This window comes from Squalius cephalus, assembly GCF_949319135.1.
Source record: "Squalius cephalus genome assembly, chromosome: 22".
NCBI classification, from domain to species: domain Eukaryota; kingdom Metazoa; phylum Chordata; class Actinopteri; order Cypriniformes; family Leuciscidae; genus Squalius; species Squalius cephalus.
In genome coordinates this window covers 18,846,335-18,865,721 of record NC_137143.1, presented here as the reverse complement: position 1 = coordinate 18,865,721, position 19,387 = coordinate 18,846,335, and the positions used below count along the sequence as shown (strand labels likewise).

Here is a 19,387-nt window from a genome sequence, read left to right as displayed (position 1 = left end):
GTCCTTCTGTCCCTTGTATGACAAACAGATAATCCTACATGCTATTGGCTGAACCAGATGAACTAACCAATGGATTACTTATAGCTAAATGCTTAGAGTATCACACATCGCCTTTATGCAATGACTCAATATATATTCATGTTAACCTTCACTTCACTATTTGAAGCATGCATTGATACACTCTGCACCTCAGAACAATAAATAGGAATCACAGCACTGTATATACACAACATGCACAAACATAAACCAATGTCACTACTGCAAGTAGGGAAAAAAATATATCCACAAATATATAAATAGCATGGCTGTCACATGATGATATATTTTCTTGTTGCTAGGGACAACCCTTGAATGATTCAATCCCTGAGAGCCTCATCTCTGATTTCTGAGGCGATCAAACAATTTCATATCACATACTATGCCTATGGAAATCATCTTTCTTGTGTTCAGTCCATTGAGGTCAGACGTGAGAAAAAACATGAACACACTGGAGAGTTGATTCATTGTAGAAATTGAAGTTGTACTTCTAATTGAAAGTGACACTGACAACTTTTCATGTTTGATACTGTAAAGCTACTTGCTTTAACCCTTAAACGCATATCTCAGGTCTTTAGTGACGGGTCGTCTTTCACTACCCTCCTCCTCATTCATTTTTTTAAAGTTAGACATCAACCATCTTAGTATTCCTCAATCGATTCATTATATACAATATAACAAGAAACAATGAATAATATTATAAAAGAAGTATTTTTTTTCTGCACAATAATTTAATCTTTGATGACTGAATAAGTGCAGTTCACCTGAAGGGATGTTTCACTGATAGTTACCATAGGCAGAAAACAAAAGAATAGGAAGAATCATCAGCAAAACTTGAAATGCCTCAGTGATTTACTGCAGAGCAAGTACTGTGCGCAAAAATTTGTGTCACTGTCACTTGATGGTGGATCTGGTAAAGAAGCTGTCAGCGATCAAAATATTTATTTTGAAGATGTTGAAAATGATAGTGCAAATAAACAACAAATACATTTTGAAACAAAAATCTGCAACCGCTATCGGAATCTGCCATGAAAAATCATGATCGGTGCATCCCTAACTGTCATCATTTACTCTGCCTCATGTCGTACCAAACATGTATGACTTTCTCTTCAGTGGAACATTACAACATGTATCATCTTTTATGTTTTGGATGAACTGTCCCTTTAAATGTGCCATATAATGTCAAGTCAAGTCAAGTCAAAATTTATTTATATAGCACCATTTATACAGACAAGCCGACCAATGTGCTTTACAAAGCAATATAATATCACACAACAGACAGAGCAAGAAAAATTTAAATACAAATTACAAGTTATTAAAAGCAATTGAATAAAAGTGTGTTTTCAAGCGTGACTTGAAAACTGACAAGTCAGATGCAGAACGAACATGATAAGGCAAGCTATTCCATAATGTTGGGCCCGCAATGGCAAAGGCACGATGACCTCTGTGTTTTAACCTGTACCGTGGTATAGATAATAGTTTCTGTGTACCTGACCTAAGATCTCTGGAAGGATTGTATTGCTCTAAGAGCTCAGATAGATAGAGAGGAGCTAGGTTATTTAGGCACTTATAGACAAATAAAAGAATTTTAAAATCAACCCTAAAACGAACCGGCAACCAGTGAAGTGATGCTAAAATCGGGGTAATATGTTCACGTTTGCGAATGCCTTTTAAAAGTCTCGCTGCTGCATTTTGGACTATTTGAAGACGTGTTAGAGTAGTTGAATTTATTTCATAGTATAAATAATTACAATAGTCCAGTCGAGATGACAAAAATGCATGTATCACCCATTCAAAAGCTTGGGGACATGGAAAAGGCTTAACTTTAGTCAGCATACGTAGATGGAAAAAACAAGATCTGACAACCGAATTTACTTGCTTATCCAGTTTCAAGAAACTATCTAATGAAACACCAAGATTTTTCACACAGCTATTTACTGGCAAAGAAAGTGTGTATGCTTCAGGGAGGTGATTTAAATTACTTTTAGAAGGACCAAAGAGTATAAGTTCCGTTTTATTATCATTTAATTTTAGGAAGTTTGCAGACATCCACTTCTTTATATCGTCTAGGCACGCCGACAGGTGCTCGATAATGATTGAAACAACATGCACTTAATTTTCAGCAAAATCTGAGTTCCATATTTCTAACACCAGCCAATTAATAAAAACTCTGACTTTACTAATATTGACTGAAAATTCCCTACATGTGGCTTTTTCTGTGGAATTTTAATATCATCAATTCGACATCCTGGTACCTCAGTTCCATGACTTTTCTTGTCAAATTTTTTTCAATTATTTAAATAAAATTGCAAATTTATAAAAAAATAAAAATAAAATCTACTCAAAAAACTATTTTCTTACAAATCAAACAATGTTGTCTATCTTACATAATAAAAAAATACTATGTATTATATTACAAAAACAAAACTACAAATATGTACACTAATGTTCAAAGTTTAGGGTCGGTAAGACTTTTTTCAATGTTTTTGAAAGTCTCTTATGCTCACCAAAGCTGAATTTTGATCAAAATTACAATATAAACAGTAATATTGTGAAATATTATTACAATTTAAAATAGCTGTCTTCTATTTGAATGTCTTCAGTGTCACATGATCCTTCAGAAATCATTCTAAAATGCTGATTTGGTGCTCAAGAAACATCTTATCAATGTTGAAAACAGTTGTGCTGCTCAACTTTTCTTTTTTTGTGTGTGTGGAAACCATGGTGAATTTTTTTCAGGAAATAAAAATATTTTATAACATAATGTCTTCACTGTCACTTTTCATCAATTGAATGCATCGCTGCTAAATAAAGGTATACATTTCTTTTAATATATCTAATCTTACTGACCCCAAACCTTGTGCATGGTACTGCATTGTTTACTACAGAAATAATAATAATAATAATCATGTTATTAATTTTTTTTTTTATCTACATTACTTGCACACAATGTAAATTCCTTGATTTTTCCAGATTTTCCATGACTGTGGAAACCTGGATTTCAGCTGTGAGTGGCCTTAAATATCCCTGGGTGTACATGTGACGTACTGTAAGCACATTGTATTTAGCAAGAGTAAATTACAGTATAGAGTCCAGTACACTTCTCTTTACAGATTTTTTTTTTTTTTTTTTCAAACAAAGAAGACAACACACCTTGCTGCTGCTGTTAATGTACTTATGCTAGACAACTAAAAGCTCACTGGGTGCCCAAGTGCTAAATGAACCAAAGGTGAAGAGCTCTGACAACAAACATCACAATCTGCAGCTGTTCGATCCCGGCCTACACACACTCATCAGTTGTGGGTCAGTGACTGTGAACAGAAGGGGTTACTGTCGCCAAATTGCATGATCCAGGGCCCAAAAGAGAAACAATTACCTAATGGGGGTTTACAACCCTCAGCTAAATGATAACCCCCTCAATGACACACACACACACAGCTGCATCACAGGCTGTAGCTGCTACTACATTGGCTGGTCACTGTATTTCCAAGCTGTATGTGTATGTGTATGTGCGGCTGGACTCATTCTCTCTCCGGAAAAGAACAGTGGTGCCTCACAATGAATCAGCATCAGGAGTTCCCACAATGCAGCCTGGGAACATGCAACACATGCATACATGCAATACATGCAGACACACACTCAAATAACAAATCTGCACCTAACTCCTAACACAAATCTGCACTTGATTCTCTACTGAAACTTTACATTTTGTGATTGCGAATACATTTCAACAGGGAAATCTTAACGATCCTTCAGATTTCATGTTTCAAATTCTTGTCTTATAGAGGTGATGGTAAAGCATCCTCAAAGGGGTCATTTCATGGAAAACAGGATTTTTCCTGCATGCTCTTTTAATAATAATAATAAAAAGACAGCGATAGACTAAAACATTCAAAACCCCAAAAAACTAAGTTGCAAAAACCGGTCATTCTGTAACTGTCACAGTATTAAACAACCATGAGAGCATTAACATATTACCGCCCACATTTACACATCAACGGCTATTCAGTATTCAACAACATGGCCTGTCCTGATGAATGCAGTGTGAACTACACCAGTAGGTTTCATATGCAAAGAAGTTAGCCAATCATAACAAAGGTCATTTACATTTAAATGTCTTATATAAAAACAGCCTGTTTTAATTCTAAAGGTCACAGAGAGTGTTTAAAATGGGCAGGTAACGTAAAATTCACACTGTTTTGGTGCTAAATCTTTGCTAACATTATAAGAGGATGTGAGCAAAAAATATACAATAAATATGAAATTAACTGCATCTCTTTTTCTGTGGTTTTCAGAGAAAGAAAGGCAGTCTATTCTTGTTTTAGGTGTAGTCAAGGTCTGGCAGGTCTGGCTAAGATGTTGACATGCGGTCTGATTTTGGATCAGTCTGTCAGACAGTAATCCCCTTTAGACTCCATGTAGCTTAAACCTGGCTGGGCTGTTGACTCTGCTTATGACTGATTCTGGATCAGTCTGTCATGTTCAATGGCATTTCTACCTCACTTTGAGCTAACATCAGTCTGTCCTCTCTACAGGACATTTGGGTAAATATACAGCTTCCTTTTTGTCTGCATGGGGATTCAAAACAGTAGGTATCTTAAATGAAATATTCTCGCTGATTTGAATATGTAGAAATTTAAATTTCATTGTTTACTCACCCCAACTATTTTTTCCCCTTTTGTGGAAGACACAAAAATATTGCTTTGCAATTACAATTGGGTATATACCCATATTCAAATTCTGGGTGATATGATAAAATTATAATTATTTGTCGAAATAATTGACTTTTTACGAAATATTTTACGAAAATTCTATACTATTTTGTCTAAATAAAATAAATCAATTGTTTTAAATGCTACAACTTTCTAAAGTACATTATGAAAAATAGATATCAATTTAGACTTTTGCTAAAGATTATATTTATCATTTTAGTTAAATTATTTGTGTTTTTGTTTTAAACTTTAAGTGCATTAGATGATGAGAAAGGTAATATAAATGCACAAATAAAGAAAACAAGCACAGAAAATTAACTATCCAATACCGACTGATATATAACCTACATTAATAAACTAAAAAAAGAATCTCTAAAATAGGCAAATAATCCATAAGGTACCAATATAATGCTTTGTGCATTCCTAGTTACAATGGACGGGGACTGAATCATTCAAGCTTCAAAAAGGACACATAGGTATAATTAAAGTATCATAAAAGTGGTTCCCATGCACTTTATTCCAAGTGTTCTGAAGCCATAGTTTTGTGTGACGAACTGAAGTGAGTTGAACAGGTTCAGTATGATTCATGAACAAATAACTCAGACCAGTTTTGTTGAACCAGATCCAACATTCCTTTGATTCATTGAACGCACCAAAATTATTAATTGAAAATCTTGTTCAGTCTGTCAAATGACTTGAGAAGACTTGGAATATAATTCTAGACTAATTTTATAATACTTTTATGGTGCTTTTGCATCAAAGCCTTTGCTTTTGAACAAGCACATTCTTTAAAATGACATCTTATGTATTCCAAGGAAGAACCAAAGTCATATGGATTTGGAACGACATGAGGGTGAGTATATCATAACAGAATTTTAATTTTGGGGGTGATTTAATCCTTTAAGTGAGCATGTAGTTAAGGACAAGGACAGATTCTGAGAGCTGTGAACGGAATAGAAATGAGTGCAGTGATTTGGCAGCAAAAATAGAGGCGCATTCATTCTTAATGAAAGACCGGTCCCTATTTTAAGGCATTTCTCCTCAAGTGTCTCAAATGACAAAGTTTCAAGATTTCTATGCCCCAAAAAGTACATTTAAAAAAGTATATAATTCATTCCACAGTGTGCTACATTGCTGAAACGGGTAATATTACAATTCAGTTGTTTCCATGCCAGCCCTGTGTCTTATTTTCCACAAAATGGAGCCTGATCTCTCTACACATCTTTGCATATGACATAAATACATTCTGTGGGTAAAAAATAGCTGCATTGTGAAGTGCAAAGCCAGCAAGGAACTTGAAAACACCAAAGGCAGACATATTTAACATCACACATTCTAAAATACATCAGAAAAACAGCAATGCCATGTGCACATCCAGCACACAAACAGGCTCTAAAAATAGCCGTGTCTGATAAATCAGTTTATTTTCGCGGCTGAGGTTGCAGGAGCACTGCAGCACCCAGCGAGGTGTTCCTGAAGTTCAGGTTTCTGATATGACCTACATTCGAACTTCACTGCCTGGAGAGCAAGGCGATCATACTGGTTTGAAAACGACATGAGGATGAGTGAATGATGACAAAATTGTAATTTTTGGGTGACCTAAAAACAACGCGACAAGAAAAGAACCTTAAGAGTTCTGCTCACCCAAGCTTTAACTTCATTTTAACATCTCTTAAGGCCGTGACACACCAAGTCAACATCAAATAACTAATGGCAGCGAAAGCTGACTGTGTTGTCACCTTGCTTCGGCTGCGTCTCGGCCAAAAAGATGCGCTTTAAACACACGGCAAAGACTACAGCTGACTGCCAACTATGTGCGTTCTGTGTCAGTTTGTAAGGAAATATCCATCTACATCAGCAGGTATCAATAGTCTATTTTCGTCATTCAAAAAGGGAATCCGAAACTAGGACTGCAGATAAACAAACTGTAAACAAAGCAGTGCTTGCTTACCATTTGGAATATCAATCATGCTGATCAATTTCTTCATTCCAGGTGGCTCATGATGTTGTGAAAATATTCACGTATTGGAATGCACATGTAAAATTACATAAAATTAGAACAGCCTTCTGTCTGTGCCGCCTTGATTTCTTTGCTAAACTCAACAGCCAATCAGAGCGATCTGTCTGAATTCAACATGTTGAATCGGGCAAACTGCCTCCAACATAAGCCAGACTAGAGCCGAGGTGTGGAACACGGGAACACAAAGCAGAAACTATACCAACAGACATTCACCTATAGCCCGACGTTGCTCGACGGCCGACCGTCGGCTTGGTGTGTCACAGCCCTTAAAGGTGTCCTATTATGCTTTTCCACTTTTTCAACTTTAGTTTTTGTGTAATGTTGCTGTTTGAGCATAAAAAAGATCTGCAAGGTTTCAAAGCTCAAAGTCCACTCCAAAGGGAGATATTTTATTTAACAAAATTCACTTTCCAAGAACTACAACGAATAGCTCATTTGAACTACAACATGATTTTTCCAGATCTTATGAAGTCACAATGATACTCATTTAAATAATCCCCGCCCACGGAATAGCAAAAAGGGGGACGAGGCCAGGTTGAGCTGAATTAGAATGTTGCCGCTATGTCAAAGACAGTTTTTCCACAACATTTCCAAAACTAATTTTTTTTAACCTTCCTAAGGCTGATTAACTTATTCTAAACACTGTTCCTGAACATTATAACCCCAACGTTTATGGAGAACAGTTTGTTTTCTGTTGCTTTTGTAAGACGGTTCACCGCTCCTTAGGAAAAATAACCATGTTTTTTTGATCGATTACTGACAAATATTATGATTAAATGGTGGATAAAAAAAACGTACCTGTAATGTATAAGAAAATTACAAAAAAAAACATACCACTCTGAACAGTCCTGCGAAATCCGTGCTTGCAAAGTCTGGACATGAAATCCGTTCTGCACAGTCCTCTTGTTCGTTAACATTGTCAGGGTCTGAATCTAGCTCAAATTGGTTTGAAATTGATGCCATCCTCAATATTTACGCTAGAGAACAACTCGCAGTTATGGAGGGGCAGGACATTTCCCGAATGCACGCTAATCGCTGCTGATCGCAACACACTGGGCCAGCTAACCAATCACAGCACATTTTGTATTTGGAAGGAGGGGCTTCATCAAAATCGGCATGTTCGAGCCAGACTGGGGAGGTAATGTAAGCTGTTTTTTGAACAATCAAGCATGAAAATATATTATAGTACACCCCAAAAACAAAATCAAAACTTCGTAAAAGGGCATAATTGGACCCTTTTAAGCATCCAGCTTCACTGAGCCACATAGTAAAAATTCCCATTTTTGGGGGGAAACGCTTTTTGCCCATGCAAAAGTCATCACATTGATGTTGCCAAGCAATAGCTAAGGTGTCCTGAAATATTTTTAATACATTGTTATGAGATGTTCTCTGTGGTTTCAAGTTGGTTTCTTATTGGCCTGTAGTGAGAAGAACACACATTTTTAATAATGTTAGTCTATGGCAGATTTTCTCAACCTTTTCGACTCGAAGGCCCTAATTGTCCAACACAATATTCGAAGGCCCTCCATATAAGCTAAGAAATTTCCATTACTTGTAGCTATATTCTGGTATTAAGCCCAATTAATTTTTTGGCTCCAGAAATGTCAAGAACTGTACATTGTCCAATAAAAACAAAACAATGTCCAATATAACAATAACAATGTTTAATATAAACAACAATAACTATTAAGGGGGGAAAAAGAAATATGATTTCAGTTACATCTTGATTTTTGAGTTTTTAACATTTTAATTTATATTTGAGTTAGATTATATTTGAGTTATAATATTACTAACAATTTATTCATTTAAATGTATTATTTTAAGTAATCTTGTCCCACTGGTCTATGAAATTCCTGCATGTTTTTTTGTCCAGCAGGCAGAGATCCAATTGCTTAGAAAAGTACAAGAGCACAGCTCTCTTCAACAAGCTGCAAGATTCATGGAAAAACAGATCCAATTTTTGACGGATATATTGGATATTTTGCTCTCACAGTTGTATAAACAATTGTCTAATTAAATGTCTTCTACTATGAGAATATCTCTCCCCATTTACCAACCAGTTCTGATTAGATTGAACAAAACGCTAATCATGGTTTTAAAACTTCAAAAACCCTGTCAGGAGTTCGTTCAAAACTCTAAACCTGAGTATGAGCAAAAGAAATAGAAATGCTTCACTGTAAAACATTGGCAAATAGCACTGGCAGAGACACAATGGCACAATGCACAGACACAAAAAAAGCAGGCAGCTTTAAACCCGGATGTCGGCTTTAGTTTCACCTAAGTGTAACAAGGCTTTGACTTCAAGATGCTGGTCTCTGAGCCAACTTAATGCTCTGCATGTGTGTATGCGCATACTAATCTCTCAATGAAGAAAAATCACAGTTACAAAGTGGACAAAAATAGTAAGCCTGTATGATTCAGCAGTGTCTGATGACTCTTGTGCATAATAAGTAATACAATTAGCATGTATCCATATTCAAATCCTTAAAGGTCAAGGAAAGGTGTGCCTCACATTGAAAACCAGCACCACATCAGAAGCCTTGGTGCATTAAATACTTCTTAACTATCTTGCATTTGTTCAAAACCAATCCCACACCAATAAAAAGAAACCTAAACACATAATTCATATACAGTAAAGATTAAATGTTAATGCTGTTTCTTAAATAACAAGGTGCCCTATTTACCCACAAAAGTTACTTCCCCTTATAGACACAAAGAAGTTTCATAGCTTCTTTGTTATCTTACTAGGTCAGCTTCACCTCTCACAGCCACAACAACACAAATGTTACCTGGCATTGTGAAATCGGACATAGCAACATACAGTCCAGTTATAAAGCGGATCGAGTGGACGTATTGCATTCCTGGAGAGCAATACTGCAGTAACTGGAGAGGCAATCAATCAGACGCAACACTTTAAGTGACTCTGAGCCTCACCGCCGTGATTCAGTTAGCGGTGTAGCGTAGGCTGTTGTTAAAGCATTTGGAAACGACTCATTATCATCATTCTAATAATAGTCAAGACTCTCACTACACCAGCATTCGGATGTTTGCGCATTTCCAAAGTTATTAAAGGGCCTTGTGGTTTTTTGGCTTGAAATAAAAGCATGATTACAATATTCCTACAACAAAAACTGGGTTCGTTTTAGAGATGCTAAATCTTCAGCGCTCTTCTCACAGAAGCAATTTCATGCCTTTTCTGATGCCCTCCCAGTTAAATACATAAAAACTAATTGAAAAATGCTCTTGTACACTGGGATGTATTTGTTCTGAGCTGAAGCTGTTATCTGCATGGCTTGATTAAATTTTTCATGAGCCTGACCCAGTGAGTAATACAGGCTGCTCTCTCTCTCTCTCTGTCATTCTTCTCCTTCTTCCTTCTTTTTGCACTCTTGTCATCTCTCTTTTTTTCCTGCATGTGCTTCTCTCTATAATCTATAAATGAAAAAGGCAATGAGAAGAATGAAAATAAAAGATTAAACAAATCAAATAAGTGGTAAAACTTCAAACTTGCTAGTGCATGTTGGCTTTGAGACCATATCAAACACTGTACACCATATACTAGCATACTGATAAAAGTTGGTCTACAAGTAGACATACACATTTTAGAATTACAATAAAATCTAAAACATTCTTTCACCTGTAGAAAAACAGATATTTGTACAATATTTACTACTCTTACAATTGTATAAAACATTTTTGTCCAATTAAATGCTCTCTAAAATGAGAATTCCCTCCCCATTCACCACTTACTTCTGATTAACATTTACAATAAGCAAATCATGTTTCACAGCTGTGACATAAAATAATTCGCCTTTAAAAAAAGGAGAGGAGCCATTTGATTTAAAAGATTCAAAAAAAGAAAGAATAAAATAATTACATGCATATATCAAATTATTCACACGTTATTTATTGTAAAATATATGCTATTAACATCAAACCTGGTATAAACATCTGTCTCAGCTGATCTGACTGGGGTCAGCTGGGACAAATTGTCATTTACACCTGGTAAAACATGTATTATTGGTGTATCTCCAGTGATTTCATCACAGTTTTCTAAAGAAGGGTCTCTGGTTTTAGGACAACACAAACCACTGCACCACAGTACACTCACTTTACACACACACAAAAGCAATGGTACTATCTTTCTGAACAAAGAGAGACTTGCATCCACTTTCTGAAAGGAAATCAATCAATTCTGAGTAATAAAGTATAAGTAAACTTTGTGAATAATGTGTACTTAATGTGTAAATTAGTATGTGCCACTGTTTATAATTCAACATACCTTGTTGTTATTGCAGTTAACTATATTTACATGTAATATGTGTAATTCGGGAACTGTATTATAAAGTGTAACCAATTTAAAAAAGAAATAAATAGCATCTAGCACTGTAACCTAACTTTCAGTTCAAACTGAAAGTCTAGATCATTTTCCCCCCACACTGGAATGAAGTGTGGCTTTGGATTCACATTGCAGAAAGCATGTTTACATGATGAATTTTTTCAAGGCCACAGTTTCCACTAAGACTGAAACCACGAGCAGGGCGCCAAATACCTTGTGGTATTTTCTCTGTAAAATAGTAAAACAAACAACTCTTAGACTAAACAAGCAAAAAAAAAAAAAAAAAAAAGACAATTTTTAACCTTTGACAAGCTCCCTAAAGTTTTTTCACCATCATTGGCCTATCCTGACTGACATGGACAAGAGGAAAGAATTTTTGAAATACAAAAAAACAAAAAAAACCTTTGTCAGAGGCATTAATCAAAAGGCAAAGCACCAATAAATGGCATGTACAGGCCGGAGGCGACGTCAGTACTCAGTAGAGTTCAAAGGGATATAAGATATTGACAGTCCTGTCACAGCAGAGGCGTTTGAGAGCCTCTACCTTCTCTTCTGTGTGACTGATGCCCGCAAAGTGTTGACAGATCACTACAGATTTATCAAAACACACTGAGTGGCACAATAGTGTTAATAACGGTTCATATTATTCATACACAAACTATTTACTGGTTAATTATATGTGCACAACCAAGACATAATTAAAGCTATCAATGCAATCAGGAATATCAAAGCAATAAGAGACATTGCATTGCAGTGATTTGTCCATGGCAAAGGGATGTTCTCAGGCACAACACAAACCAGAGTGCAAAAAACAACCATGTATACTTGAAGCAAAATCGAAAAACGAACTGTTGTGATGTCATTTCGAACAAAATCAGGCCAAAACACGGAGTTGGAGTTTGTTTTGGGAGTTCGAAACAGCTTGTCAAGGCAAATGTTCTGGAAAAGAAGCATGGCAACTACTAATAAACTATATTAATGAACTATATATGAAATAATACCATACTATATATCTGAACTATATATGAACTATATATGAAAAGCCCCCATAAAACACGGAAACCCAACATGCTTAAATAAATACATGAATAACTGAAAAAGTTTCATCTCTAATTCAAAAAAACTGAACAAAACCAATAATTCTTCATCTTTGTTTTTTCTTGGACCAAGGCGCATTATGTAACGTATATATATATACACATGTAACCTCTTAACAAACACAGAAAAATACATCTTGTTAGTATGTCAGTAAACAATTTTTAGCCAGAATGATTTTTACAAGGAAAAATAGGGTTTAAAAGAGAGAGAAAGAGAGTGAGAGAGGGAGAAACTTGACATCTCATGTTCCCTGTTTTTGGGAGATCTGGAACAGGGAGACACTGGGAAAGGGAAGACTCATGATTGGGAAAGGCTTGGGGATGTGCGCCCATGTTGATGTTGACAGCCAGCCCTTTCGGGCTCAGTGGGAGAGAGAACCATCTGTCCCACCAAAGGGTTAATCCACAACACAGATCCCAAATTCTAGCATTTTCCAACCCACATATTCCAATTAGCAAAATGGAGTTGCTTTCTGAAAGCATATCCCCCCTAAAAGACCTCCAGTTGGAGATCCACTTCAAAAACACAAATCAAATCAAATCTACTCAGTCCGATGATGTCAGTGCCGAAACGACTGATCAATGTATCAAGACATGCCAAATAATGCTTTGCTGAAAATATTGATCAATGCTATACTGAGCTGAGTAGATTTGATTTGATGGAGTCTAAACACACTAAACCGAGCTTACAGAGGAACGCCACACACGGCCTGTTCCCGGCTTCAGTTTTACACGGCTCAAATCTTCATCTTCAAATCATCTATTCTAGAGCTACATAAGAGCGATAAAGCACCAGCCTGCCATTTGTGAGCCAGAGAATTAAGCTATTTAACCTATGAACGCCACTAAGATACGGAGAACCCTTCGAAATAGGCATAGTTTCTGAGCTTACATGAGAAAAAGAGCATGAGAAAGGCTTTCAGACACAAATACGGCTGAAGACAGCGGCTGCAGCGGAGAGACAGACATGGGGCTGGTGTGGATGGGAGGGGGGCTGGGAGAGAGACGACTGCCACACTGCTCAACTCCAAACATAATGGCCTCCAACACGTCAAGTGACCACAGCTTAATTCAACCTCCACTCGCTCAAGCAGACAGGCACGTACACGCGCGCTCCAGCAGCTAAGACGGACCGCGGCATCTCTGGTGCACCATTTTACCGTCCTCAACAAATCACATCCTCTCACATCCATCAAGACGGTCACATATTCAGCTGCGTTCGCTGCGTTGCTGCTCCCAGCTTTCTGTCACTCTTTTCCCATCCCTCATTCCCCACCCCCCCATTGCCAAACCCCGGAAGCTGAAGAGTCCAGGTGATATTTAGGGGGGAAAAATGCTAAATTACCTTAGCGGAGAACCTTGCTGCCGCTACTTCCAATGCATGAAATCCACTCAAGATCTTGCACAACCAGACGAAATCCAATAGAAAAGAGCAGAAAAATCCCAGAATCCTGTTCCGGTGAACATCAGGTGCTTGTATCTCAGCTAGCGCTGCCCAGTCTGTCGTTCCTCCTCCTCCTCCTCTTCCTCGCGATCTCTTTCTCTGTAAAGCGGTCGTCCAGCCCAGCGTTGAAGCTCAGCCAATGTGAGAGGCTCGCACAGAAAACACCATCTGAGCTAAACGTCTTCAGGCTCACACTCATCCACCTCCGCCCGCCCACCTCTCTCTCTCTCTCTCTCTCTCTCCACATCCCCCCTCCTCTTCCTCCTCCTCCTCCTCCAACACACACTTGCAGACAGATACACACATGGCACCCGCTGCATACAAGACACACTCTCTCTAGCTCACACAAGTACATACACAAATACAACGTGACTAAGGCAATCAAATGGTGGGCTAGGATGGGGATTAGAGGCTGAATGAGATTTAGCAGATAAAAATCAGGCTGGTCAGGCCAGCCATGTGTATGCATACAATACTATTGTTTAACTCCGGCAGGCCACAGGGGCTTTTGTGTATGACCACATTTTGGCCAAAGTCATTCCCTCCTTTTAATAAGCCTCCACAAAAGGAAGGGGAAAAAAACAGACAAAATTTTTGATCAGTGACAGGACTTTCTTTAGTCTTAAAGCACTAGTTGAATTATTTTAAATCTATGATATTATTTACACTGGTGTTACTGGTGTTAATGTGAACAATTTACCAGTTTGATGTATTTAAAAAAAAACAAAAATAAACATAGGCCTATTTTCATAGGGCATTCAAAATGTAAAATGTTTTGCAGCCAAAACAACTTTTCTGATGATGTAATCATGGCCATGTGGGCGAGGAAACTAACACTGGACCTGACCGACTTTTATTGTATGGACAAAAACCCTGAGACATTTATCTAAATATCTTTATGTTCCACAGAAGAAAAAAAGTCATAAAGGTTTGGAACAACATGAGGCTGATTAAATTATGACAGAATTTTTCTTTTTTTGGTGAACTGCCAATTTAAAAATTATATCTGTCTTTCCTTGGACTAAAATACACATTTCTCCATCTTTCATTTGAGCTTAAAATTTACATGCGAACTTGAACTGTTGTGTCCCACAGAAGAAAAAAAAGTCATCCAGGTTTGTAATTACATGAGGGTTAGTAAATGATGACAAAAAAGTCATTTTGGGGTGAACTATCCCTTTAAATATTGTTGGTGTCTTTTACAGGCATGTGGAATCTCATCAGCTTGGACTAAAATCCACATTTTGTTCCCCATTTTTCAATTGAACTGAAAATGTTTGTGTGAATTTGAAATTAAATTCAATTAAATTAAAGGAATCTGGTTTTGAATGGCCTTTTGACCACTAATAGCCACTCAATGAAATTACTTCCCTCATCCATCAAACAAGTCCCATACAATCAAGCAAGTCTCTCAAACTCCCTCTCTTGCTTTCTTAACCCTCAAGTTGAATGATTACAGTGGCAAAATGACAAACACGCATCTCCAGATAAAACCCTGAGGAAATAGGCCAGAGGTAATGACAGAAACATAGTGTATCTTGTAGCCTGTGGGAGCTTCTATTTCTGGGTGGAGCTCAGCATGAATCATCATCTCAGCTCAGTGGAGCAGTGATTCGGATTTAAAGCTCACCTTTTACATAATATCAAATTTTCAACCACTGAAGAAGAGCGGAATTGCCTTGAGTAAAAAATTGGAGGTGAAGGCCTTAGTGTGCATCTAGACTTCCATCTTTAGAGCTTTTACGTATTGACGACATGATTAAAGGAATAGTTTACCTAAAAATCAATGTTCTGTCCTCATTTACTTACCCTTGTGTCGTTCAAAACCCTTTTTTTTATCTGTGGAAAATAGAAGATATTTTGAAATATCTTTAAATGAAAGTCGGTGGTATTCAGAGTTGTTTTGGACATTACTAACTTTCCTTGTATGGACAGTAACATTATTCAAAATATCTTTTGTGTTCCACCGAATAATAAAAAAAGAGTTTGAAATGGCATGAGGGCGAGTAAATGATGACAGAACATTCATTTTTACATGAACTATCCCTTTAATTTAGAAAATAATAGTTATTAATGATTGTGTTTAGGAAGGAAGTATGTGTAGACGCTGCTAGTCCATGTGGATGAGGGACAACTGAAGATACTTTAGTATTCCTGGAGTAATTCCAACCTTTGATTCTGAAGGACATCTAAAAAACTGGGAAACTTGCTGCAGATCCCTCTGTCCTGGTCTTTCTTGTTCAGAAGCAGCACATGAATGGAGTGGTATTTTAAGAGGCATTCTTCTCCTTTTGTGCCTCCAACCTCTTTTTAAATCCGCCCATCCAAAGTAGCGCTGGTCTCTAGTTTGTCCACTCTCACGGTGATCAACACTTTCTGAGGGTGCTTTTGACTTGCAAATGAATTCACAAAATGCTTTCGAATTCAGAATGTCAAGTGCTGTGAGAAAATGGACATTTCAGGCCAAGAACAGCCAATTCACAAGACTCGTCTACGCTCAACAAGGTGTTAGCCAAAGAAAACGTGGAACGGGATTTAGATTCTGAACATGCCCAGATTTTGACAAATTTCTCAGTATGCCGCCCACATATGCTTGCTCAGTGATATCAAGCTTGAGCTGACATATCAAAATGGAGCCTGGAAACTCAAGACGAACCCAAACAGAGAGGACTAGACCTACAAATAACCCATTTTAAAAAGGATTTTGTGTTAAACTTAGCGACATTATGCAAAAATCATACCATCCAGACACAGACTGTCTGCTAAAACTCACTCGAATGTTGGTCCTCCCTACTAAGAGCCCTCGGCTCCCTGCAGGTATTATCTCTCTTCTGTCTGCTAATCGTAGCTGACTTGCGACCGGGGCGCTCTTCAGATCTACCCTGTATCCGAGCCTGTGGTTGAAGCGCTTTGCTTGTCTGCAGACAGAGTGGTACACATGCTAAATGCTAATTAGCTAGCTCCCACAGACATCTGTGGCTGTGAATGCTATGTTAACACAATTAGCTAAATTGAATGATGCAAATTTTCGAGCTGCGTTTGTTTTCTTGCATATTAGGCTGAAAAACATCAGATTTTTATTGAAATAATGAAAGCAACAAGCCACAGAATCAATAAATACAATTCTCTTAGATGCAGAGATCTACCTAGCAACAATGTTTGTGATGCCTAACATAAGAAGACAGCATATGACTGGGCAGTAACCTGTCTGAGGTAGCATTTGAGGGATCCACAGCACGCTCTGTGGTGCGAAGGGCAGTGACAAATTGAATTTCGCTGCACCGCTTCAACACTGGGCGCTTTTTTTCAGGTGGTGAGTTGATCATTGCTCATTACATCAAGGGTGATGGCCCTTCAGTGTACCGTACTCCCTCTGCCACATCATCATTCCATCACACACACACATATATACATGTGTACACACGCGTACACACGCTCACCGAGGAAAAATTTGCTCCTTGCCCCAAAGGGACTCCAGACAATGGCTTGCAAATAAATCATATTGATGAGAAAGTTCCTCAACTAGGAGCCATCTGTCCCTGTGAACGAGATGTGACTGAAGGGTTCAATCTTGCGCTCTTTTTTCGTATTCTTTCCCCTGACTCAACCCCACTACAACCCCGACCCCACCCCCACAACAACCCCACCCCCAATCCAACCCTTTAGCCTATATATGAGGCATCAACCGCACGCACTAAGCCCCATACATCACCCACAAACCCTCTAATCCGTTGCCCGCATCTCAGGAGATATCGCGAAACGCGACCGAAAGCATGCAGAAAAATAAGACGGACTTGCCTCGCCACAGTGCAGCCTCCAGACGGTAATCCTTTCTTTCTTTCTGGCGAGAAAACGCAGCAGCAACCTGTCCTCAGCTGCAATCCTGCTGTCTGCTACCGAGCAGAAAAACAAATGGAGGGATGGAGGGAGTGAGAGAGCCAAAGAGGGGGTGTGGAGGGGGGGAGTGTGGGGATGCAGGAGAGAGGAGGGGAGCGAGAGAGGGCAAGCAGGGGCTGGCTAACCACAGGGAGGCTTAAATAGACTGATAGATGAAGACGCGAACAGAGGGACTGAGAAGGAAATGTGAAAACGCTAAGGGAGGGAGAGCCGTTCCAGCGGCATCTGTTATGTTGACGGTGTCGGTGATGTGAAAAGCTGGAGCGCGAAATGAGGAAAAGACAAAGGACACAGCTTTTTGTTCCTTACTATTACATCACAGGACAACAATCAGATAAATAAAATGTACGCATTTGCCACAAAAAAAAAAACTTCATATGCACCTGTTTCTAGCTGTATAGTTAAGGTTTGGAATAAATATGAGAAAAACAAAAGGGGAAAAAACAGCAATTTCTGTAGACAAACACTCCGAGATACAGAATGAAATGTGCAATAACATTTTACATCAGTAGCAGTTCATTTTGCTTCCATCTGTCTCAACGAAATGGATATTTGTCTGCTTTCTCATAAAGAAATGTTACAAGATACATTTGTTCATGTTTTATCACAGGTGCCATGTCTGTAGGCTTGTAAATACACTGCATTTTTGTACATGAATGGAGCAATTCTGCTGGACATAAATGTTATATTATAGCCTATATAATGAAAGAAACAATAATAACAATTATGATATTTTTCATTATTATCATCATTGTTAATAAATAATTTGGCATATAACTTTTATTGTATACATATCAAAAATATACATCAATTGGCTAGACAGAAATTTCATTAAAAACATTTTTTAAAAATTACTAGTATTGTTGTTGTTGTTGTTTTTATTAATATTATTATTTCATATTTTCATTAGTTCATTCAAAAATATTTTCATTAATGAATTATTTGAGAATCAAATAATCTGCTCCAGTAACACCACTTTAACTGACAAACTTTGTGAGGTAATAGACCTTGGTCAGGCTAGACGCACATAATGACAGCTGAATCTGCCTCTGTATCTTTAAATGTTTAGTGGCACACAGTCCTATCTCACGGTCACTTGCCTTCATTGTCACTCTTCTCCAGCCGTTCATTACACCCCCAACACAAACATACACAACACACACACACACATCATTATACACACTCCCCGTCACTGGCCACCTGGTGAGGCAACTAGCTGCTCAGGCCATCAGTGCACAAAAGAGACAGCTGCACCCCTCCACATTCCTCATGTATAAGCACCAACTGACCCTCACACACACCCACCCTCACATTCACAAGCTCTGATCAATCTTGACTCTTCGCTGTCATGTTCACCAGCACCACGTCATGTAAAATTACCAGGTAATTGACAGCAAGACACCAACTGCTCCGAACTGGGGTTCGTGAATCATGTGAGACGTGCATCTTTTTAGTCTCTTTTAGATCTTAATATATAAAAGGTTTGGATCCGTCAGAATTTTTTTTTTTTTTTTTTAAGAAATAAATTTATTCAGAAAGGATGTATTTAATTGATAAGTGACAGTAAAGAAATGTATAATGTTTGCAAAAGATTTCTATTTCAATAAATTCTCCAAACTCCAAACTTTTCAACAGTTGTGTACTTGAGAGGCAAAATTTGTGGTAAAATCATACAGTATGCAACTAGCTGATTATGATGAGTTTTCCCACTGAAGTAGTTGATATGAAGGTAAAAAGACCAAAAGCCCTGTTCACATTTTGTACACTAAACATGATCTAGATAAAGTATAGTGACCTAAAATTAACTTCAGGCACTCCTATAATCTTATTTATCAACTTACG

General features: G+C 37.7%; 1 protein-coding gene across 18 annotated transcripts in view; it reads right to left on the bottom strand.

Moving 5' to 3' along the window:
- magi1b (membrane associated guanylate kinase, WW and PDZ domain containing 1b) overlaps positions 1-19,387 on the bottom strand; it is a 135,642-nt gene that overhangs the window by 51,917 nt on the left and 64,338 nt on the right. Inside the window, exon 1 of one of the 18 annotated variants that reach the window (XM_079857560.1) lies at positions 17,447-17,541. The exons of 15 other annotated variants lie outside the window; for them this stretch is intronic. The gene's annotated coding sequence lies outside the window, so the exon portion shown is untranslated. Of the gene's footprint in view, positions 1-13,549; positions 13,763-17,446; positions 17,542-19,387 lie in introns of those variants that run through there. 2 more of the 18 variants (XM_079857561.1, XM_079857556.1) reach the window with 2 other exon arrangements.